Source organism: Embiotoca jacksoni, unplaced genomic scaffold, assembly GCF_022577435.1.
Source record: "Embiotoca jacksoni isolate LCO1_2020_lvr unplaced genomic scaffold, fEmbJac1.0.p SCAF_4, whole genome shotgun sequence".
Lineage (NCBI taxonomy): Eukaryota > Metazoa > Chordata > Actinopteri > Embiotocidae > Embiotoca > Embiotoca jacksoni.
In genome coordinates this window covers 25,129,795-25,140,389 of record NW_027185392.1, presented here as the reverse complement: position 1 = coordinate 25,140,389, position 10,595 = coordinate 25,129,795, and positions in this window count along the sequence as shown.

Here is a 10,595-nt window from a genome sequence, read left to right as displayed (position 1 = left end):
TATGAAGACTGAAGACTGAAGTCTGAAGAATGAAGTCTGAAGCCTGAAGTCTGAAGACTGAAGACTGAAGTCTGAAGAATGAAGTCTGAAGACTGAAGCCTGAAGACTGAAGTCTGAAGACTGAATCCTGAAGACTGAATCCTGAAGACTGAAGACTGAAGCCTGAAGCCTTAAGACTGAAGCCTGAAGTCTGAAGCCTGAATCCTGAAGACTGAAGTCTGAATTTTGAATTCTGAAGCCTGAAGACTGAATCCTGAAGACTGAAGACTGAAGACTGAAGACTGAAGCCTGAAGCCTTAAGACTGAAGACTGAAGTCTGAAGTCTGAAGATTGAAGCCTGGAGCCTGAAGACTGAAGACTGAAGACTGAAGTCTGAAGTCTGAAGATTGAAGCCTGGAGCCTGAAGACTGAAGACTGAATTCTGAATTCTGAAGACTGAAGTCTGAATCCTGAAGACTGAAGTCTGAATTTTGAATTCTGAAGCCTGAAGACTGAATCCTGAAGACTGAAGACTGAAGACTGAAGTCTGAAGCCTGAAGTCCGAAGCCTGAAGCCTGAAGTCTGAAGCCTGAAGACTGAAGTCTGAATTTTGAATTCTGAAGCCTGAAGCCTGAAGTCTGAAGTCTGAAGCCTGAAGACTGAAGTCTGAACACATATGAGACGTGACAGTTTGACCATTTAACGCTGACTTCTGTTTCATATGTATTTATTACGCTGTGTTCAGACTGCAGCCCAAACCTTATTTCTGTCATATCCACATTCAACCCGGATCCAAACCACATCTGGAGCTTCTTATTTATTCTGGTTCTTATCAGGTTTCTTCAGATCAGATCTTATTTACTCGTCTCTCGATGACAGCGGCAGCTTCACAGCGACAGAAGCTGAAATCAACCGTCTGCTGACGCTTCAGCTCCTGCAGCTTCAGCGTTGGAAAGCCGCGATACCGGCGTAGCTGTGCGTACGTCGTTACCACGGCAACCCATGCAGATAGGTTGGTGATGTGATGTGATCTGTTCACTTATAAATAACAGGAACTGATCTGAGTCCGTTCTGAGATGATGCAGCTGAAACACGCCTTGAGAATCAAATCCACTCGTCTCTTCGTCAGGTCTTCAGGTTAGATTTCTAAACCTGTCCGTCTCCTTCCAGCATCGGTTGGTTTCTCTGTATTCAACTTGCTCATATTGCTCTAAGATGATTGTTTGCTCATCATCAATGAAGTGAGAACACTTGTCTGTGATTGGTCAGAGGCTGAAACTCCTCCTCTTCAACGTGAATGGATTGAGATGAGTTGTTGACCAGCTTCGTTTATCCATCGATCTCGTTTATCAGCCAGATAACGAAATAAAAACAGTCGACTTTCATTCTTCTTTGATTTCTTGGTTATAAATGACAGAAAGGTAAAACGCTGAGGTCTGTGATAGTCTGAGAGCGGAGTCATTTTCCTCCAGCTTTGTAACATGCAGATATTTTAGACTTTATTAAATGTGTTTAAAACTCAACACCACGGATCACCATGACAACCAGATTCAGATGTTTTAATGGAGTGAAGCGTTGCTTTCAAGCTTCCACCTCTAGGGGCCGCTGAGGCTTTTAGTCCTGCTTCCTGACGTCTTCTCTGCTCTAAACTGTGCCATGAAATACAGACATGAATGTCCTGGTGTGTCTTCAGTCTCTTCATGTACACACATGTAGGGTAACAGAACCGGACGGTGTGTTCGACTCAAATATCTGGATCTCATACAGAAGCAGCAGTGTAAGTAAAGTGGGAGGAGCTTCTGCTGGTCATCATCTGTGGTTCTGAACACTTCCTGTATGTCATCTTTATGCTGTAAAGCTTGGCAAGGCCTCCAACTCTGTGTGTGTGTGTGTGTGTGTGTGTGTGTGTGTTGCCTGATTATCCAGACAGGACATAAAAGCTGGGTGGCCTTCTATTGGCCTGGTGTCTCCTCCACTCAGGATCTGGGGCCTCGGTCACCTGATTCCCATAAAAACAACTTTATTAGCTGCTCTGAAGACAACTAGGTGTGTGTGTGTGTGTGTGTGTGTGTGTGTGTGTGTGTGTGTGTGTGTGTGTGTGTGTGTGTGTGTGTGTGTGTGTGTGTGTGTGTGTGTGTGTGTCTCTGTGTGTGTGTGTGTGTGTGTGTGTGTGTGTGTATGTGTGTGTGTGTCTCTGTGTGTGTGTGTGCGTGTGTCTGTGTGTCTCTGTGTGTGTGTGTGTTTTACTACAGTGTGTGTGTGTGTGTGTGTGTGTCTGTGTGTCTGTGTGTGTGTGTGTGTGTGTCTGTGTGTCTCTGTGTGTGTGTGTGTGTGTGTGTGTGTGTTTTACTACTGTGTGTGTGTCTTACTACAGTGTGTGTGTGTGTGTGTGTGTGTGTGTGTGTGTGTGTGTGTGTGTGTGTGTGCGTGTGTGTGTGTGTGTGTGTGTGTGTGTGTGTGTGTGTGTGTGTGTGTGTGTGTGTGTGTGTGTGTGTGTGTGCTCGTACAGTTCTGTGAAAGACCAATCCAGTGGTTCTTTTAATGGCCCATTAGCTTTGTTGACCATTTTCTGAAGTGTGGTATTATTGATTGGTAAATGTCTTTTATTTTGGAAAGTACTTCCTGGCCCATATAATGCAACACTTTGCAGACAAAATTATTTCAGTTCAAATTTAAGAAACATTTCAATCACCTCAGATGATGAGACATTCAACATCTCCTAAATTAATCTTCATTGCTAATTGACCATCATGTACACGAGGTCTCCAGTTTTAGTTTTAGTTTTCACTTTAAAGCTCCCATGATGCTGCCGCCACCGTGCTTCACTGTAGGGATTATATGAGCGGGTCACGGGTGGATGTCTCTTTATATTCTTTGATTTTTAATAAAATATTAGTTTATGTGATTTACAAATCATCGCATTCTGTTTTTATTTACATTTTACACAACGTCACTATTTACATTTTTTAAAACAGAGTTGTATTTTATACTTGACAGTTTTAGTAGCAGGAAAGGAACAAGAAGAAAGAAAAGTAAGACGATGATTTCTGAATTTTGTCCAAATGTATTTTTCTTTAATCTTTAGTGCTGCACCGGCGATAACAACATGATTTAGGCTACACATCCACAAAGGCGTCCACTGCCCCCCCCCCCCCCCCCCCCCCCCCCTAATACCAGCTGACACTAAGTCTGCCTGTTTCTGTGTCCTAATTGGTTGTTCAAACACTTTGTTGTCCATCCAGATTTGGGGACGGGACGAAGGAGACACACAGACAAACTGGCAGCGCAATTACAATAATAACAGCACTAGTACGACAACTACTGCTGGTGTGTGTGTGTGTGTGTGTGAGTGTGTGTGTGTGTGTGTGTGTGTGTGTGTGTGTGTGTGTGTGTGTGTGTGTGTGTGTGTGTGTGTGTGATAGAAAGAGAGAGAATGCACAGCTTTAAGCTATTAGCAGGCTTTTGAGGATCTATTTTCTGAGACCCTGACCTGAGCCGGTCTCCATGCTGACATACATCCTGTGTTTCTGCTGCAGCATCTTCAAACAGAAAGTTTCAGTTCAGGGGAACTTTTTATTTCACTAAATTCTTCACCAGATTGAATCCCGTTGACTTTTGTTTTGCGCTGCTGAACATTCAGGAGGTGGTAAATGTTTTCACTGGAACGATGTTGGTTCTTCTGAAATGTTCTCTAAAAACATTCAAAAAATATTTCGTGCATTTTTACATTTTCTTTTGTTTCCAATATATTTTTTTTTAACGTAGGATAACTTTAATGCTTTAAAAACATTGAACTAATGTTTTATTGAGACATTCTTGAAATGTTTTTAGTGGCATTACAGTAACGTTGTATAGAAACCATCTCGTCTGTGGTGTTACTAACATCTGGAAAACATGCTCTAAATGTTCAGAAGGTTTTTCTTTTGTCATCGTGTAACATTGTGCAGTGATTTGTTCTTCTATAAAACATTAAGTTTTGTTCTTCTATGAAACATTAAGTTTTGTTCTTCTATGAAACATTAAGATTTGTTCTTCTATGAAACATTAAGTTTTGTTCTTCTATGAAACATTGAGTTTTGTTCTTCTATGAAACATTAAGTTTTGTTCTTCTATGAAACATTAAGTTTTGTTCTTCTATGAAACATTGAGTTTTGTTCTTCTATGAAACATTAAGTTTTGTTCTTCTATGAAACATTGAGTTTTGTTCTTCTATGAAACATTAAATTTTGTTCTTCTATGAAACATTGAGTTTTGTTCTTCTATGAAACATTGAGTTTTGTTCTTCTATGAAACATTAAATTTTGTTCTTCTATGAAACATTAAGTTTTGTTCTTCTATAAAACATTACGTTTTGTTCTTCTATGAAACATTAAGTTTTGTTCTTCTATGAAACATTGAGTTTTGTTCTTCTATGAAACATTAAGTTTTGTTCTTCTATGAAACATTAAGTTTTGTTCTTTTATGAAACATTGAGTTTTGTTCTTCTATAAAACATTACGTTTTGTTCTTCTATGAAACATTAAGTTTTGTTCTTCTATGAAACATTGAGTTTTGTTCTTCTATGAAACATTAAGTTTTGTTCTTTTATGAAACATTGAGTTTTGTTCTTCTATGAAACATTGAGTTTTGTTCTTCTATGAAACATTAAATTTTGTTCTTCTATGAAACATTGAGTTTTGTTCTTCTATGAAACATTGAGTTTTGTTCTTCTATGAAACATTAAATTTTGTTCTTCTATGAAACATTGAGTTTTGTTCTTCTATGAAACATTGAGTTTTGTTCTTCTATGAAACATTAAATTTTGTTCTTCTATGAAACATTAAGTTTTGTTCTTCTATGAAACATTAAGTTTTGTTCTTCTATGAAACATTGAGTTTTGTTCTTCTATGAAACATTAAGTTTTGTTCTTCTATGAAACATTAAGTTTTGTTCTTCTATGAAACATTAAGTTTTGTTCTTCTATGAAACATTGAGTTTTGTTCTTCTATGAAACATTAAGTTTTGTTCTTCTATAAAACATTAAGTTTTGTTCTTCTATGAAACATTAAGTTTTGTTCTTCTATAAAACATTAAGTTTTGTTCTTCTATGAAACATTGAGTTTTGTTCTTCTATGAAACATTAAGTTTTGTTCTTTTATGAAACATTGAGTTTTGTTCTTCTATGAAACATTAAGTTTTGTTCTTCTATGAAACATTGAGTTTTGTTCTTCTATGAAACATTAAGTTTTGTTCTTCTATGAAACATTAAGTTTTGTTCTTCTATGAAACATTAAATTTTGTTCTTCTATGAAACATTGAGTTTTGTTCTTCTATGAAACATTATGTTTTGTTCTTCTATGAAACATTAAGTTTTGTTCTTCTATGAAACATTAAGTTTTGTTCTTCTATGAAACATTAAGTTTTGTTCTTCTATGAAACATTAAGTTTTGTTCTTCTATGAAACATTGAGTTTTGTTCTTCTATGAAACATTAAGTTTTGTTCTTCTATAAAACATTAAGTTTTGTTCTTCTATGAAACATTAAGTTTTGTTCTTCTATAAAACATTAAGTTTTGTTCTTCTATGAAACATTGAGTTTTGTTCTTCTATGAAACATTAAGTTTTGTTCTTCTATGAAACATTAAGTTTTGTTCTTCTATGAAACATTAAGTTTTGTTCTTCTATGAAACATTGAGTTTTGTTCTTCTATGAAACATTAAGTTTTGTTCTTCTATGAAACATTGAGTTTTGTTCTTCTATGAAACATTGAGTTTTGTTCTTCTATGAAACATTAAGTTTTGTTCTTCTATGAAACATTAAGTTTTGTTCTTCTATAAAACATTAAGTTTTGTTCTTCTATGAAACATTGAGTTTTGTTCTTCTATGAAACATTAAGTTTTGTTCTTCTATGAAACATTGAGTTTTGTTCTTCTATGAAACATTAAGTTTTGTTCTTCTATAAAACATTAAGTTTTGTTCTTCTATGAAACATTAAGTTTTGTTCTTCTATAAAACATTAAGTTTTGTTCTTCTATGAAACATTAAGTTTTGTTCTTCTATGAAACATTGAGTTTTGTTCTTCTATGAAACATTAAGTTTTGTTCTTCTATAAAACATTAAGTTTTGTTCTTCTATGAAACATTAAGTTTTGTTCTTCTATAAAACATTAAGTTTTGTTCTTCTATGAAACATTGAGTTTTGTTCTTCTATGAAACATTAAGTTTTGTTCTTCTATGAAACATTGAGTTTTGTTCTTCTATGAAACATTGAGTTTTGTTCTTCTATGAAACATTAAGTTTTGTTCTTCTATGAAACATTGAGTTTTGTTCTTCTATGAAACATTAAGTTTTGTTCTTCTATGAAACATTGAGTTTTGTTCTTCTATGAAACATTAAGTTTTGTTCTTCTATGAAACATTAAGTTTTGTTCTTCTATGAAACATTAAGTTTTGTTCTTCTATGAAACATTAAGTTTTGTTCTTCTATGAAACATTAAGTTTTGTTCTTCTATAAAACATTAAGTTTTGTTCTTCTATGAAACATTGAGTTTTGTTCTTCTATGAAACATTAAGTTTTGTTCTTCTATGAAACATTGAGTTTTGTTCTTCTATAAAACATTAAGTTTTGTTCTTCTATGAAACATTGAGTTTTGTTCTTCTATGAAACATTAAGTTTTGTTCTTCTATGAAACATTAAGTTTTGTTCTTCTATGAAACATTAAGTTTTGTTCTTCTATAAAACATTAAGTTTTGTTCTTCTATGAAACATTGAGTTTTGTTCTTCTATGAAACATTAAGTTTTGTTCTTCTATGAAACATTAAGTTTTGTTCTTCTATGAAACATTGAGTTTTATAGAAGAACAAATCACTGCTTCTTTCATTCATGTAGATACGTTAAGACGGACAGTAAAGCCGTGTTTGATGGAACCAGTGAGTGGAGACACCATAATGAGCTGCTGAGCTGTCCATCATCGCTCCGTCACCACGAGGACGGTTGGTGTGTCTGCGTCTACCTGAGGGAGGCTGACGTGTGTGAGTGACAGATGTCAACGTATCTTTTTCTTTTTTTTATGACGAATGGATCCAAAGTGACAAAGAGTCCTAAAAGTGATGTTTTTTTTACAAAACAGTCTGAGTGCCAGAGTCCCTCCAGGAAGTTTCAGCCTCACAATGATTATTACATATTCAACCAAATGTCCACAATGTTCCCGAGCTTGTAATTCTGCAACATCTCCACAGCAAAGCTCCTTCAACGTCCTGCAGCACGCAGCAAGCTTCTTCCAACTCAACTCATTTCATCGATCTCTCCTGTCAATCACACCGTGATGTCACCGCTGGGCTCGGCCTCCGTCACCCTTTTCCTGTTCGTGTCCTCCGTGGAGAGGATATGGACGTATAACGGCGTCCAGTCAGATAAGAGCAGGCTGAAATGTGTGTTGTTGAAGGAAGATGTCTTTCCGGACCCTGGACGGTCTCCGGGGTCTCCGGGTCGGTTGGAAGAAACTGTTCTGTCCTATTTCTGGTTTCCTGGAGACGGTTGGAAGACTTTGGTTTACAAGTCTACAAGTTAAGATATGACTCTTGGAGTGCTGTGATGAGCCGTGTCTCTATTGGTCCACACGGCGCGGGGACTTAAGACGCCGTCACACACTGATGTATTGTCTCGGGGGACGAGGTCACGTACAGTGAGTTCTTGTGTGTCTCTTTGTGTCTGCAGGCTACATGTTAATAAGGAACACTAACGAAGAGAAATGATCCTTTTAGCTTCAAGCGCTCTGGACGGGTGACACACACACACACACACACACACACACACACACACACACACACACACACACACACACTCACACTTGACATGCAGCTCGTCAGGGTGATTGGCTGCTTGCAGACATTTCACTTCTTTCTCTGTCAAAGACAGAAGAGACTGGAGCACTAATCGCTGCCATGCAGCACAATAGGCTGCAGTGTGTGTGTGTGTGTGTGTGTGTGTGTGTGTGTGTGTGTGTGTGTGTGTGTGTGTGTGTGTGTGTGTGTGTGTGTGTGTGTGTGTGTGTGTGTGATGGTGGTCTGTGGATTCTTTCATGGTTAATGAGGTAAGCAACAACACGCCTGAGGCTGAGCTGGAGTCAGGACCCCCACACAGGCCGGCCGGCTAAAGATAGGAGCTGCTTGAGATGTCCGACTTCAGAGGAGTGAATCACGGGTCACAGAGTGAAGCTCGGTCTCTTCTGCTTCTTCCTTTCACCAGAATCGACCCAATTCACCGTGATGAATCCTGATGATGACTACGTAACGGTTGTGTGATGGATCAGAGCTGATGCTGAAGTCTCTCCACGTCAGGAAGTTCCACCGCTCCACAAACAGCCACCAGGACAATCCTTCCCCTCTTTATCAAATCCTGGTTTGCTCGTGGATTCTGTCCTGGTCGTGGACCAGTGGACCGACTCGTTGCCCTCGCAGGACTCCCCGAGGCAGTTTGTCCATCCGGTGTGCTTTGTGTTTTTGTGGGGGGGCAGTGGGAGTAGAAGGAGAAGGAAGACCTCCAACGGTAGTTCAGAAGGAGGCTTCCTGATGCCCAACGACCCGACTGCTGTGAACTCCCTCCAGATGTCCGACTTCTTTACGCCGTCTCTCAGGACGAGCTGGAAGAAGGTTTGAAGCTCCTGTACTCCTGATCTCATCCTTTCAGTCACAGCAGGGAGGAACCCAACACACCAACCGGTGAATCCAGAGCACTCAGACTGGATGTCTTCCATCAACAGAACCAGAACAGAACTGGACCTTCACCTCCTCTCCTCTCTTCATTTTAATGTCATTCTATTTTCTTTTTAGATATTTTGTAAGTTTACATGTAAATTCTTTGGTGAAAAATTAAAGTCCTTTCTGCAGGCAACCCAGTATCACAGCACAACGTGTAGAGGACACGCATGTCCACTACAGCACAATGTGTAAAGGACACGCGTGTCCACTACAGCACAGCGTGTAAAGGACACGCGTGTCCACTACAGCACAGCGTGTAAGTGTCACGCCTCGACATCACCAGAGGAAGCTTCATGTCTCTATGTGTCTGACGGGAGGAAGTAAACACACTGTGGTCATTTCTGTCAGCTCCTGGATATCAAAGCTCCCAGAAACCTTCCCAGTACTGAAGAAACACACACACACACACACACACACACACACACACACACACACACACACACACACACACACACACACTTCCATGAGGCTACCAGGTCATTAGGGGTCATTAACAGTGCTGGCTCTGCCTGAGCCACGAGGTCAGACTGCTAATTGCATTGGCCTTAAGATGAGACAGTACAACACACACACACACACACACACACACACACACACACACACACACACACACACACACACACACACAGGCTCCATACAGTAGCAGCACAGAATGGATAATGTGATTGGACTAATGGCTGGACATCAAACATGAAACATGACTCAATGGATGAGACCACCAAGGGAGAGACCAGGGAGTCAAGGAGGGAAGGAAAGACAGAAAGAAAGAAAGAAAGAAAGAAAGAAAGAAAGAAAGAAAGAAAGAAATCTAAACAGCCATCAGTACAGTATAGTGATGCGCTGTCACCAAACCTGCTACCTGGTTTTTGTTCACCCTCGTACAAATCAAGACACACACACACAGACAGAGGAGTGATAGAGAGGAGTGATAAATGGTCTGTACTTGTATAGTTTTATCACCTTTTGGTCTCAAAGTGCTTTAACATGGTTTTCCATTCACACACTAATGAGACAGATCACCATGTAAGGTGCTGCCATCAGGAGAACATTCACACACTGATGGTACACCATCAGGAGAACATTCACACACCGATTGTACACCATCAGGAGAACACTGACACACCGATGGTACACCATCAGGAGAACATTCACACACCGATTGTACACCATCAGGAGAACATTCACACACTGATGGTTCACCATCAGGAGAACATTCACACGCCGATGGTACACCATCAGGAGAACATTCACACACTGATGGTTCACCATCAGGAGAACATTCACACACCGATGGTTCACCATCAGGAGAACATTCACACACCGATGGTACACCATCAGGAGAACATTCACACACTGATGGTTCACCATCAGGAGAACATTCACACACTGATGGTTCACCATCAGGAGAACATTCACACACCGATGGTACACCATCAGGAGAACATTCACACACCGATGGTTCACCATCAGGAGAACATTCACACACCGATGGTACACCATCAGGAGAACATTCACACACTGATGGTACACCATCAGGAGAACATTCACACACTGATGGTTCACCATCAGGAGCAACTTAGGGTTCAGTGTCTTACTCAAGGACACTTAGACATGTGGACAGGAGGAGCTGGGATTGAACCACCAACCTTCTGATTAGTGTGCAACCCACTCTACCGTCTGAGCCACAGCCTCCCTAAAGATACAGAGGAGTGATACAAAGGAGTGATACAGAGGAGTGATGGAGAGGAGTGATACAGAGGAGAGATAGAAAGTAGTGATACAGAAGAGAGATAAAAGGGAGTGATACAGTAGAGAGATAGAGAGGAGTGATAGAGGTGAGTGGTACAGAGGAGTGATAGAGAGGAGTGATACAGAGGAGA